Source organism: Coregonus lavaretus (assembly GCF_964263955.1).
Source record: "Coregonus lavaretus genome assembly, chromosome: 9".
NCBI lineage: Eukaryota > Metazoa > Chordata > Actinopteri > Salmoniformes > Salmonidae > Coregonus > Coregonus lavaretus.
This window is the reverse complement of record NC_139996.1, coordinates 7,658,652-7,673,297: the sequence shown is the minus strand read 5'-3', so window position 1 is coordinate 7,673,297 and position 14,646 is coordinate 7,658,652. Positions and strand designations below refer to the sequence as shown.

The 14,646-nt window shown below is 40.8% G+C and overlaps 1 pseudogene across 1 annotated transcript in view; it reads right to left on the bottom strand.

The window, feature by feature from the left end:
- Window positions 1-4,814: 4,814 nt before the first annotated feature.
- The window catches only part of LOC311134849, a 32,898-nt pseudogene continuing 23,066 nt past the window's right edge, over window positions 4,815-14,646 (bottom strand). Inside the window, exons 16-18 of the transcript in view lie at window positions 12,716-12,808; window positions 9,533-9,601; window positions 4,815-4,850 (exon numbers count right to left, since the gene is read on the bottom strand). The product of the transcript in view is annotated as an uncharacterized misc_RNA (transcript). The remainder of the gene's footprint in view (window positions 4,851-9,532; window positions 9,602-12,715; window positions 12,809-14,646) is intronic.

Sequence of the window (14,646 nt, the reverse complement as noted above, 5' to 3'; positions counted from 1 at the left end):
ATCATACAAAAGGTTGTAAGCATTATTAGAAGGATTTCATGTTAATCAGGATAGAATAGTCCTTTTGAAGTTGTAGGGGATGGGGTCATAAAAGTATAATTGTGTAATAAAATATACAGGGCATTTGCATATACACAAGCAGTGAATCTTTCAAATTGACAAAAATGATAAAACATTTCTCAAATCGCCACTAATCTAATTCATTAAAATGATTTGAGTAAAATCTCAATTTATTGACAGACTTACAGACAAAGCAATCTTACCTTCTTCCTCCCTTCACAAAAGAAGTGGCGTGAAAACAAAATAAATATTTGATTAGTTTGATATAGTGGAAGGTTTTAAAACATTAAATATATATAATAATAATAATAATAATAATACAAATACATATGATACTTACTGCACTTCCTCCACTTCTTCTGTGTCTGACATTTTGTTTTATCTGAACCCTAAAATACAAGATACAACTTTACTTGAGTACATGATAATGCTATAAGAGTAAGCCATACAGGATAACAACACATTGTAGACTAGGCTACTATCATCACCTCCCAGCACTCAATCTTTCTCACACAGCACTCAATCTTTCTCACACAGCACTCAATCTTTCTCACACAGCACTCAATCTTTCTCACACAGCACTACATCATTCTCACACAGTATTCAGTCAATCTCCCTCTCACAGCACTCCGTCTTTCTCTTGACATCTGAGGTATTGGCTCTGGCTTGCTGACTGGCTCAGAGGACATTGTCAGTCTGATCAATTACTTAGCTCGTCTTAGAAGAACACTATATATGCCTAAACTGTTTATTTAATGAGGGCTTGATCCAAACAAAATTGCACTCATCCATACTCCCTACTATAGATACAATGGGTCTACAGCAGGTCCTCTTCTGACCAGTGGAAAAAGAAACATACCTTTGTAACTGAGTCTAAACTGGGAATGGTGTCCAAGGACACCGTCTGCTTTAGGCACTAACAGGACAGTCAGTGATGTACTTTAGGACAGGTGGGCAGTCCCAGACCCTTCACCACTCATGAAATTGATCGTCATGTCATGCCTGGTGATGTCTAACGGCTTGCCAGAACCCTGTCAGTGGCTTTAGAAATGTCTGTAATTCTTCAAATGGTGTTAAATGAAAACCATAAGCCTAACCCTCATGTCATATTCTCTCTCAATGTGATGTGATTAGCCAGTGATGCTATCTGAATGTGGTTTTAGTTTGACGTTATCTTTTTTGTTTTGTTTTACGTTAATTTTCTCACAGGTAGTGAGTTAATTGGTATTTGTTCGGTCATTATATTTGTTGGATTCTGATGTTTCTGTATATATAAAAAAAAAGTCTAAATATTGGTCATAAAACAAATGTAGGTAATTATTTATTTGAAGAGTACCTACATGAGGGCTTCATAACACATTCATAACAAATACATAACACATTCATAAGCAGTACAATTTTTGAAAGTGTTATAAAGTCCTTATGTAGGTACACTTCAAATAAAGGGTTACCAAAATGGGTGAAAGCCCCCCTTCCCCTAGGCTCAATTGTAGAGAGAGTGAATTGTCTGCAACTTTTATGACCAATCACAGGATTTTGTATTATCATTTTACTATTCCCTTTACATTACTTAATTGTCTTTCTAAATGGTATTCACAATTAGGATGCAGTCCATTAAGTCAATAGTTAATAACCAGCCCATGTAGCCCATAATAATATACTATAGCAGAAAACCACTCATCTTCAAGCAAAGAACCATTAAAAGTTGATTGATTTCAATACAATGTAAAGGTCTGTCTGTGATGAATACCAAGGCAGTTATGTATAGAGGTATGCCAGTATGAAGTAATAACCCTTACCTGAGCCCAAGGCAGAGAGAGAGAGAGAGAGAGAGAAGAGGGATACCGATACAGAGGCTGCAATTCTTTGGGGTTCAGAATCCAAACAGGTTTAGGTTTGGCCATCAAGTCTACATAGCGTGTCCCTTCCTACTCATGTGACTGCACTGCCCTATGGTTGTCCAGCTATTGTTAGAACCTTAGACAATGGAACCCCAACATATCAGAAGGCATACTCATGCACACACATACATGCGCGCACACACGTACATGCAAGCACTTTACACACAGGGTTTTGTTGAAATTCCTACCCTACACTCCCCTCCATGAAAATCGTCACAGGTCTGTCAACAGCTTTTCATCCATCCAAATATATATATTTTTAAATCTCATGAAAGACAAAACATCACAAACAAATCACAAGACATTCTCAGCATTGTTTTATTTATTTATTGCTGTAGCAGGGACAATGAACACGCTTCAAACAATACCTTCAAACGAGACAGTCCTTTACGTTATAGGAGTTACTTACAATACTCTCCATTTACACAAGGACCATTGACAAAGATGGATACTACCTCATATTCAGAATGTCACAGTGAAACATTCAGGTGAGTATAGCACTGTATGTTAATTAGAAGCCTAGTACAGTATTCTATTGTGGTATAAATCAGTAAAGTATGTAAATATAGTAACAAATGTTTTGTCATACCCGTAGTATACGGTCTGATATACCATGGCTGTCAGCCAATCAGCATTCAGGGCTCGAACCACTCAGTTTATATTGTGGTATAAATCAGTAAAGGATGCTGTATTTTAGACAGACGGATCTTTGCTTTTCCCCTCAACTTGCAATATGCTGCAAATCTCATCTAATGTTGCTTTCCCACGGTGTTTCAAAATGGTGCAAATATAATTAGAAAACACTAACCTTTAAAATACGAAGCATGATTAGAAATTATTACAACAATAAAAAAATAGGACATTCTCAAAAAAGGCAAACCTTTTTGCTTGGAAACTATTTTATTTTCATTTCTTGGTACATTTACCCCTTTTTCTCCCCAATTGGTAGTTACAGTCTTGTCCCATCGCTGCAACTCTCGTACGGACCTCCTTTACGTCCTCATGGATACCAACTGAAGTCAAGCCCAACTGTCATTTACCCTCTGATAAACTTGCTGCAGTCCTACGCATTATTATTGGAAGGGTTTAGCATCATAGTGCTTATTATGATAGTAAGTTGTAGTTCATGGTTTAGGTCCCCTGCAGAGCAGAGCTATTCAATATATATGGTGTCCATATTAGGACAGCCTTCTTATGACTACGTGGCAGTCCGAATATAAAATAAGTCAAGTATGTAAAGGACCATCAGCCCAGATCCAGCTTAGCGGGAGCAAGACAACACCAAAGTATCAGTCAATCAACCAATTTCAATCAGTCAATCAAGTTATTTATTATTATTATTATATTATTATTATTAAATAAAAGTATATTTGGGAGGATAAAACAGCTGTGATGCAGTAATACTCATTTAGTCATTTCCACAAATTGAGTACAAAATGTGAACACATCTCAAAAAAGCTGTGATAGTGTTTACTGCTAATTCATAACTAAAAACTAAAACACCCCATACATAGGCCTACTGTATGACTGAATAATGTGAATATGACATATATACTGAGTGTACAAAACATTAGGAACACCTGCTCTTTCCATGACCAGGTGAATCCAGATGAAAGCTATGATTCCTTATTGATGTCACTTGTTAAATCCCCTTCAATCAGTGTAGATGAAGGGGATATGACAGGTTAAAGAAGGATTTTTAAGCCTTGAGACAATTGGGACATGGATTGTGTGTGTGTGCCATTTAGAGGGTGAATGGGCAAGACAAAAGATTTAAGTGCCTTTGAACGGGGTATGGTAGTAGGTGCCAGGCGCACCGGTTTGTGTCAAGAACTGCAATGCTGCTGGGTTTTTCACGCTCAACAGTTTCCCGTGTATATTAAGAATGGTCCACCACCCAAAGGACATCCAGTCAACTTGACACAACTGCAAATTCTGAGGGCAAAAGGGGGTGCAACTCAATATTAGGAAGCTGTTCCTAATGTTTTGTACACTCAGTGTATGTCAGAGGAGGCTGGCGGGAGGAGCTATAGGAGGACGGGCTCATTGTAATGTCTGGAATGGAATAAATGGAAAGGTATCAAACACATCAGACATGGAAACCACATGTTTGACTCCGTTAGATTAATTCCATTCCAGCCATTACAATGAGCCCGTCCTCCTATAGCTCCTCCTACCAGCCTCCTCTGGTGTAGGTAGTACATATTTATGATCAGACTGCCCGCTAATGTCAACCTTATGCAACTGGAAGCTTTCAGTTCACTATGGCTATTTGGACAGTTACATTACCTATTTAAATTCTTACTGTATCTCTATAGAATACATTACATTTTGGATGACATTTAAACAACTTTTACAATTATTTTGAAAGTTTCATATAAATTCTTTGAATTATTTTGTTTATCAAAGAAATTAAGTCAAGCCCAAAGGGGTGGGGTTAACATATATTTCATTACTAACATAAATTATTTCCTACAAATGTGGTTGATCAAATGTTATTTTCACAGCATTGATTCTATTAGGACGTACGAGGGATTGTGCAAAGGCTGTTTCATTCAAAATCTAAAATACCTCATAAAATACAGGGCTTTAAATACAGTGCTAATATGTATTTTGGGATGGTATTCAAATGTTGGCGCATGTCTCCCATTGACATCAATGAATGATTTACACAAAAGTAAGAGTTAAACGTGAGGATCTCAACTCTGAATACCACCCAAAATCAATAACCTGTACTCCCTCCCTCCCCCTTTCCTAAAGCATAACGTGACCCCTGTGTGGTTGTAATGGATATATTTTGGGTTATGAATACACATAGTAGAGTCTTGCATTTCATCAGTTGGGGCTTCTTCCTCAGGGTTTTTCCTTTGTGCTGTTAGCGTCCAACACCTGCTGAGAGACAGGGGGGAAAATATCATTAGTCCTGAGGAAAAGTCTCCAACAAAAAGTGGCCAAAAGCCACAAAAGTCTTATGAAGTAGAAAAACTGCGCAGAAAGTGGCAAAATGTTGCAAGCAAAACAACCAGAACAGCCAATCACTTTAAAATAAAGCAGTGAGGTAATTCTAGTACTAAGTGAGTCATACTTAATTAAATCACAGAGAGAAGTATGTATCCACTCCTTCAGACAATGGCATAGCTTATCAAACTTTATTAGGTGTTAATAGAAACAATGATTGATAAACGAGTAATCTAATGTAAGAGCTGTTAATCAAAATGTTTGTGTGTGCACGTACAAGCATGCGTTTGTGTATGTGAGCGATAGTTTGTGTATGTGAGCGATAGTTTGTGTGTGTGTGTGTGTAGCTGTGTATATCAGACCCAGTATGAGACCTCTGTTGACACATACTCTGAGGTCTCTGCAGTGACACTAGAGTGATTGATAGCTGTACCATTGTCATTTGCCCTTCAATTCATTCCCCAGGGGTCTATTTCAGCTGAAGAATTGCGAAGGTTGCAAGGGTGGGGGCGCTATTTAGGGTGACACCCAAAAGGAGTGCGGCAGCTTTTCCATTCCCCCAAGTCTGACTCAGTGGTAGTATCCTGAGAGGATATCCCTAGTTGGGCTTGGACTGGGCTGAGGGTGCTACTGATAATACAGTGTATACTGTAATGGGGAACTAGAAAAAGTACCACTGTCGGGGGAAAGATGCTTGGGCAGAAAGGCGTACTGTAATCAACATGCCCCATAGGTGTAAAGTCTTTCTGCGCTGTGTCAGTATTTACTGATGCAATTGTACTGTGTTACTAATCTCACTCAACAGCCATTGACCTACTGGGAGAACAAGCCTTTAAAACATTAACGTTGAGTGTATAAGCCTGGTGACTATGCTGCCTAAAGGGCTGGTAATCCTCCACAGCACACAGGCATAATGCAACAGTAATGTGACAATACAAGCAGCTGCTCTGTGGCATCAAGCCGACGCTCGGCACGGTATTCGGCGGGTCCAGGTGGCATGGGGTGAACTACGCAGGATTGGGGGGGGGGGGGGCTGCGTCCCAAATGGCACCCTAAGTAGTGCACTACTTTTTACCAAAGGGCCAAAAGTAGTGCACTACATAGGGAATAGGATGCCATTTTGGAAGCAGGACAGTGACATGGTAGCCATCTAAGGAGCATGAAAGGTTCTTTATACAGGGAAACAAGGTCAGGGGGAACAGCGTCTTTAAATATAGAACAGCAATGCAATGCAGTGAGGACATGTGAAGGAGCCGTGCCCAAAATAACAAGGAGATTTGATTGGCCAGCGGAACACAAAGAGGAGGATGGTTGTAGGAGTTGTGGACACTTGGCTCCATGGAAGAGGGTTCGTAAATAAATTCAAGCTGTGTGTGTGCGTGTGTCCTTCAGAAGAGACACATTTTCCTTAGTCTCACCTCCTTTTGATCTGTGACGATGTCAATCACACCAGGTTTGGAAAAGCCCTGGTTCAACAAGCACGCACGCATGCACACACACTCACACACACACCATAGTGAGAAAACTCACCATTTGTGACAGATTTGCTCTTGCCTCCAACTGTTACCTGTGAAAACAAATGAGAACTGAAATGAAAACGGGGGAAAAGTTACTAAACCATGTAATCTTTACCAGTGTGACTGTATTTCACGGTGTATCATGTCTTACCATGGGCCAATCATTATTACTTATTAACATTCACAAACTGAACAAAAACATAAATGCAACATGCAACAATTTCAAAGATTTTACTGAGTTACAGTTCATATAAGGAAATCAGTTAATTTAAATAAATTCATTAGGCCTTAATCTATGGATTTCACATGACTGGGATTACAGATTTGCATCTGTTGGTCACAGATACAGAAACACAGTAGCGGCGTGGACCAGAAAACCAGTCAGTATCTGGTGTGACCATTTGCCTCATGCAGCGCGACACATCTCCTTCGCATAGAGTTGGTCAGGCTGTTGATTGTGGCCTGTAGAATGTTGTCAATTGCATGCACCCTTAAAACGTGAGACATCTGTGTCATTGTGTTGTGTGACAAAACTGCACATTTTAGAGTGGCCTTTTATTGTCCCCAGCACAAGGTGCACCTGTGTAATGATCATGCTATTTAATCAGCTTCTTGATATGCCACACCTGTCAGGTGGATGGATTATCTCGGCAAAGGAGAAATGCTCACTGACAGGGATGTAACAAAATGTGTGCACAAAATTTGAGAGAAATACGCTTTTTGTGCTATGGAAAATTTCAGGGATTTTTTATTTCAGCTCATGAAACACTTGACATGTTGCGTTTATATTTTTGTTCAGTGTAGTTCAGGGTCATGCATTTTAACGTGCTGAAATGTCTCAAACAAGGTGTGAGAGGGAAGAAAGTGTAACTATGTATCAGTAAACCAGAATTGAACATGACTGTGTTAGAGGAGGAGACAGAGGTGGGGGGAGATACATTCCATCCCAGTGCTTATTGTGTATGACCACATGTACAGTGGGGCCCGAGATTATTGACACCCTTGAGAAAGATAATAATAATAATAATAATAATAATAATAATATGCCATTTAGCAGACGCTTTTATCCAAAGCGACTTACTGAGCAATAATAACTGTATATAAATAAATAATTAAAATACTGAGCTATATTGTATGCAAAAACATTTTGGGAAATTATATTATTTTATACTAATACAATTGCTCAGATAAAGAGTGACTCTACAAACATGTTGGATGCATTTGCAGTTCGCTTTGGTTGTGTTTCAGATCATTTTGTGCCCAATAGAAATGAATGGTAAATAACGTATTGTGTCATTTTGGAGTCACTTTCAGTAGTTACAGAGGGTCAAAAGATCATGCTAACCTCGCATGTTATTGGTAATGGTGAGAGGTTAGCATTTCTTGGGGGTATGATCTTTGACCCTCTGTAACTTTCTCACTCATCATTATTCACGATTCATACAGGTTTATCCGTAATCATGATAGCATCCACATTAATGTAGAAGTGTTTAGAAACATATTCTGTTCTTATTTACAATAATAGTGATTTCAAAATGACACATTACATTATTTACCATTCATTTCTATTGGGCACAAAATGATCTGAAACACAACCAAAGCGAAGTGCAAATGCATCTAACGTGTTTGTAGAGTCACAAGCTTGATGTAGTCATTGCATGGAATATGGAACCAAATACTAACCTTTTGACTACTTTATTTATAAGAATCTTTAGGGGTGTCAATAATTTTGAACCCTAGCTTTTCATTTTTTGAAAAAAAATAAATATATTACTTGTTAAATAAAATCTCTTTCTCTGAGCAATTGTATGAGTATAAAATAATATAATTGCCCAATTTCATACAATATAGCTCAGTATATCAATCATTTATTGTACACAGTTGTTATCGCTCATCTCTATCAAGGGTGTCAACCATTTCGGACCCCTCTGTATGACCTGACTGGCACAGATGTATTTAGCCTTCACACCAAACTGCTGAGCAATGCAATCCATATGTCCCTTCACATAACATATAGAGCATTTCCCTAAATAAGGCTGGTGAAAAGCCACATCAAAAAAGTACAGTTCCCAAAATGCCATTCTTCGAGTCAAAGCCATTGGGCTCCCGAGTGGCGCAGCGGTCTAAGGCACTGCATCTCAGTGCTTGACGCGTCCCTACAGACCCCCTGGTTCGATTCCAGGCTGTATCACAACCGGCCGTGATTCGGAGTCCCATAGGGCGGCGCACAATTGGCCCAGCGTCGTCCGGGTTTGGCCGGTGTAGGCCGTCATTGTAAATAAGAATTTGTTCTTAACTGACTTGCCTAGTTAAATAAAGGTAAAATCATAAATAAATGGAAACTAAGGATGGCCACATACTGTACAAACAGATATACTGCATGTGAGATGGTGATTGATTTGAAAGGACATAGTGGGAATCCAACCCACATGAGTGAGGTAAGAGAATACATCTAATCAGAATCAGACCTGTTTCTGTTCTGATTGTTTTCTTCCAATAAAGGTGCAGCTGACCCATTGTGTGTCATGGTGTTGGTGTTTGACGGAGAACACGTAGGTGAATAATCACAGCAAGTTAAGTTAACTTAGTAGCCTGCTGTTTTGACATCTCCCACGGTCATTGTTTGGTATCAGATAAACAGATCTAGGATCAAGCTAAAGACTAAGTGCCTGGTGGTATAATCTGCAAAACATTACTTTTCCTCAATACCAATTACCTCTTCCGCTCGTCGAGATTTAAAGGTGCAGTCAATTAAAATGATGCTTCAAATGGGGAGAAAATAGGATCACAGAATCCTGTTATTGTACTGGACACCCTAAGAAGCATTTGATATCTTTGTCACTCTGTAAATAACTACTACAGTACTGTGGTCCAATCCCTAATTGACCCCTAGACCCTAGACCCTAAACCCAACCCTTGTGAAGAACTGAGAGATTGGACAGGTGCTCGCAAATAATTAAGGCAAAATTCCACCTAGCTTATAAGAGGGCAAGGTGGAGCTATCACAACATTGTTTACACCCATCAAATCCTCTCAGGCCTGTCTGGGGTTAGGGGTTGTTTCGGGACAGGGCCATCGTCTGGTCAACTAGCTCACCTTAGAAGGGGAGGAGCCCTTTGTTTCCCATAGGCTGCGCTTGTTGCCGACGTCAACAGGCTTCAGGTCCTGCAACAGAACACAGAGCAGAGCGTGACGTAGGGAAGGAGACATAGTGAGGCTGTAGGGCATTTAATCTGAACTAAAGCATGGATGGAACTACGCTGGATGCTAACAAGTGCATCAATGGTTGGTGAATTACTAATAATCTATTGGTTAACTGGAGGTTAATGTTTCCATCAATGGTGCATTCAAGAATGTACTTTTTAAAGATATTAGATGCACCTTGCTAATGTAAGATATGCTTTGGACCATACAGTACCTGTCCCACAGTTAAAATGAAGCAGAAAACAGAACAGAAAAGTCCAGAAGGAAGAAAAGTTGAAGAGGAAGACCAAGAGGAAGAAAACTGCAAAGCTAGTAAAGTAGAAGAGAAGGAAATAAGTTGTTAAGCAACAGTAATTGATAGATAGAAATGTCCTCAAAAGAAATAGACTACCTCAAAAGCTAAATACAAAATCTAACCTAAAGATTTCATTTTACATGCAGAAGAGTGCTATAGAACTTCTCTCCATGAGAGGGAAGCCTTGTAGCGTTCACGTAAAATAAACTTGGCTCCTACAAGTTCTTGTGGCTGGTAGGAATGGGACTAAAGATATCCCCTCATAAATTTCAGGTTAGAACAATGTGCCTTGTCAATCAACAGTACGTCTGTATGTGGAAACATAGGTTCACACACTGTCCTGACTGTCTCTAAAAGAACAGGGAAGATTAGCCTGCTAGCTCGCTATAAAGAATAGGACACACTCACTGTCATCACACTATTTCAAATGACCTTACTATCACTGGATATGGCTAACTTTATTTTGATATACATCCAATTTAGGATATGTGTACAGAAATTATCTAGTTTAACTCTCTAGTTTTGGTCTAAATTCTAAATTAAACAAATCAACTGTTTTGAGAAAGAAAAAGTTGGCTGTTATGAAATTGGTCATCAACTGAAAACATTTGAGGGACTTGACCTTTTGTTCTAGTCTTAAACAGAACTCCAGACTGAGCCGCTCTCTGATTGGTCAAATATGGACAGTCACAATGTCACCAAGATCTACAATGTCCCCTTGAGACGCTGTTTACACACTTACAGTGCCTTCGGAAAGTATTCAGACCTCTTGACTTTTCCCACATTTTGTTACACTACAGCCTTATTCTAAAATGTATTACATAAAAAAAAATACTCAGCAATCTACACACAATACCCCATAATGACAAAGTGAACACAGGTTTTTATAAATGTTTGTAAAAAATAAAATAACAATTCATATTTACATAAGTATTCAGACCCTTTGCCATGAGACTCGAAATGTTGCTCAGGAGCATCCTGTTTCCATTGATTATCCTTGATGTTTCTACAACTTGATTAGAGTCCACCTGTGGTAAATTCAATTGATTAGACATGATTTGGAAAGGCACACACCTGTCTATGTAAGGTCCCACAGTTGACAGTGCATGTCAGAGCAAAAAACAAGCCATGGGATTGAAGGAATTGTCCGTAGAACTCCTAGACAGGATTGTGTAAAGGCACAGATCTGGGGAAAGTTACCAAAACAATTCTGCAGCATTGAAGGTCCCCAAGAACACAATGGCCTCCATCATTCTTAAATGGAAAAGGTTTAGAACCACCAAGACTCTTCCTAGAGCTGGTGGTGGCAGCATCATGCTGTAGGGGTGTTTTTCAGTGGCAGCAACTGGGAGACTAGTCAGGATCGAGGCAAAGATGAACGGAGCAAAGTACAGAGAGATCCTTGATGAAAACCTGCTCCAGAGCGCTCAGGACCTCAGACGGGTGAACGTTCACCTTCCAACAGGACAACGACCCTAAGCACACAGCCAAGACAACGCAGGAGTGGTTTCGGGACAAGTCTCTGAATGTCCTTGAGTGGCCCAGCCAGAGCCCGGACTTGAACCCAATCGAACATCTCTGGAGAGACCTGAAAATAGCTATGCAGCAACGCTCCCCATCCAACCTGACAGAGCTTGAGAGGATCTGCAGAGAACAATGGGAGAAACTCCCCAAATACAGGTGTGCCAACTTTGTAGCGTCATACCCAAGAAGACTCAAGGCTGTAATCACTGCCAAAGGTGCTTCAACAAAGTACTGAGTAAAGGGTCTGAATACTTATGTAAATGTGATATTTCCGTTTTTAATTTGTAATACATTTACAAAAATGCCTACAAACCTGTTTTTGCTTGATCATATGGGGTATTATGTGTAGATTGATGAGTGGGAAAAAAACAATTTAATCCATTTTAGAATAAGGCTGTAACCTAACAAAATGTGGAAAAGGTCAAGGGGTCTGAATACCTTCCGAAGGCACTGTATATATGCCATGGTGTGCACATACTTGAAAATACTCTACCAGCTGTAAGATAACCTTAAACCTATCAGAGCCAAGCAATGTGAAATATTGCCTCTGAGAATGGCTGGTGTGGAGAGGGCAGAACCAGGAAGTTATGTTGGCTCGATGCCACCTGGCACACAGAGATCATTCTTCTACTGCTCGCTTGGTATTTTTCTGACCAGTAGGCGACACGTCTGACATGATGTGTATACAAATCCTATTTCAACTTGTTTACGCTAGTATACTGGACTACCTGTAGCTACCACTACCAGCTCTCACAGTCTCACGTCAGAATTAGACGTTCATCCATGTTTCTCAAACGTAAAATGTATAAGTGTTTAAGGTTAAGTTTAGGCATTAACTCCAAATTCTTACGGTTAAACATTAACTCTGAATGGTTAAGGTTTGGGATAGGCTTAAAACAAAAAATATCAAAAACAACTTTCTATCACTGGATTCGAACATACAACCTTTGGAATCAAAAGCAGCTGCTTAAGCCGATCCGCCAACTCCTTCCACAACCCCCTAGCAAAACCAAAACCTACTTGACGGTAACAGCGCTCATTGTTGCCTCTAGTGTCCAGTTTCCACATCATCTCCCAACGTCCTCAGACATGGATGGACGTTGAATACTGACTTGTATCACGGGTGACCTGCCTGGCTATCACCAGTGTAGGCCACAAGTTGAAGGGTAAATGGATGGTTGTTCACATCCTCAGATGCATGCTAGGGGAATGCCCATGTGGTGGCACTAGACAATTGTGTGTGTGTGTCGCCTTACTTCAGCCTTGTCAGCTGCCTTGCCCGTGTCTGCTGGGCTCTTTCCCCAGCCTTTAGTCTGTCCGGCCACGCCTACTTTAATATCAGCAGCATCCTGGGAATAACATGGAGAAGTACGTTCATTCACATTCAAAGCATATATTAGTAAGAGAGCTCCTCTCTCTCTCGCTCTGTCCTCCTCCCTCTCCTCCCGCTGATTGGCTGACAGCTGTGGTATATCAGACCGTACACCATGGGTATGACAAAACATTTATTTTTACTGTTCTAATTATGTTAGTAACCATTTTCTAATAGCAATAAGGCACCTCTGGTGTTTGTGGTATATTTCCAATATACCATGGCTAAGGGCTGTATCCAGAACAGCCCTTAGCCGTGGTATATTGGCCATATACCAAACCCCCTCGGGCCTTATTGCGTAATAGTCCCAGAGGGAAGAATTGTCGTTGGCATACAGGTACAATCACTTAACATGTTTAACTTTTCCCAGTCTCTCCTCTTTATTCAATTTTGACCTTTGAAGCACTGTGTGCCCACTGTCTACATAATAATTGTGAAGATGCCATACACAGGAGGCTGCTGAGGGGAAGACGGCTCATAACAGATCCAATGGAATGTGTTTGATGTACTGTACTTGATCCTGGACTTCCTGACGGGCCGCCCCTAGGTGGTAAGGGTAGGCAACAACACATCTGCCACACTGATCCTCAACACGGGGGCCCCTCAGGGGTGCGTGCTTAGTCCCCTCCTGTACTCCCTGTTCACCCACAACTGTGTGGCCAAGCACGACTCCATCGCCATCATTAAGTTTGCTGATGACACAACAGTGGTAGGCCTGATCACCAACAATGATGAGACAGCCTATAGGGAGGAGGTCAGAGACCTGGCAGTGTGGTGCCAGGACAACAACCTCTCCCTCAACGTGAGCAAGACAAAGGAGCTGATCGTGGACTACAGGAAAAGGAGGGCCGAACACACCCCCATTCACACCGACGGGGCTGTAGAGGAGCGGGTCGAGAGTTTCAAGTTCCTTGGTGTCCACATCACCAACAAACTATCATGGTCCGAACACACCAAGACAGTCGTGAAGAGTGCACGACAACCTTTTCCCCCTCAGGAGACTGAAAAGATTTGGCATGGGTCCCCAGATCCTCAAAAGGCTCTACAGCTGCACCATCGAGAGCATCCTGACCGGTTGCATCACCGCCTGGTATGGCAACTGCTCGGTATTCGACCGTAAGGTGCTACAGAGGGTAATGCATACGGCCCAGTACATCACTGGGCCAAGCTTCCTTCCATCCAGGACCTATATACTAGGCGGTGTCAGAGGAAGGCCCAAAAAATTGTCAAAGACTCCAGTCACCCAAGTCATAGACTGTTCTCTCTGCTACCGCACGGCAAGCGGTACAGGAGCGCCAAGTCTAGGTCCAAAAGGCTCCTTAACAGCTTCTACCCCCAAGCCATAAGACTGCTGAACAATTAATCAAATGGCCACCCGGACTATTTACATTGACACCCCCCCTTTGTTTTTACACTGCTGCTACTTGCTGTTTATTATCTATGCATAGTCACTTTACCCCTACCTACATGTACAAATTACCTCGACTAACCTGTACCCCGCACATTGACTCAGTACCGGTACCCCCTGTATATAGCCTCGTTATTGTTATTTTATTGTTTTATTTAAAAAAAATTTTACTTTAGTTTATTTAGTAAATATTTTCTTAACTCTATTTCTTCAGCTGCATTGTTGGTTAAGTGCTCGTAAGTAAGCATTTCACTGTAAGGTCTACACCTGTTGTATTCGGCGCATGTGACAAATAAAGTTTGATTTGATACCATTCTACTAATTCCGCTCCAGCCATTACCACGAGCTTGTCCTCCCCAATCTCCCGTGATGCCATATTTGACCTCCAGTAGCATGAAGTGTAGGCC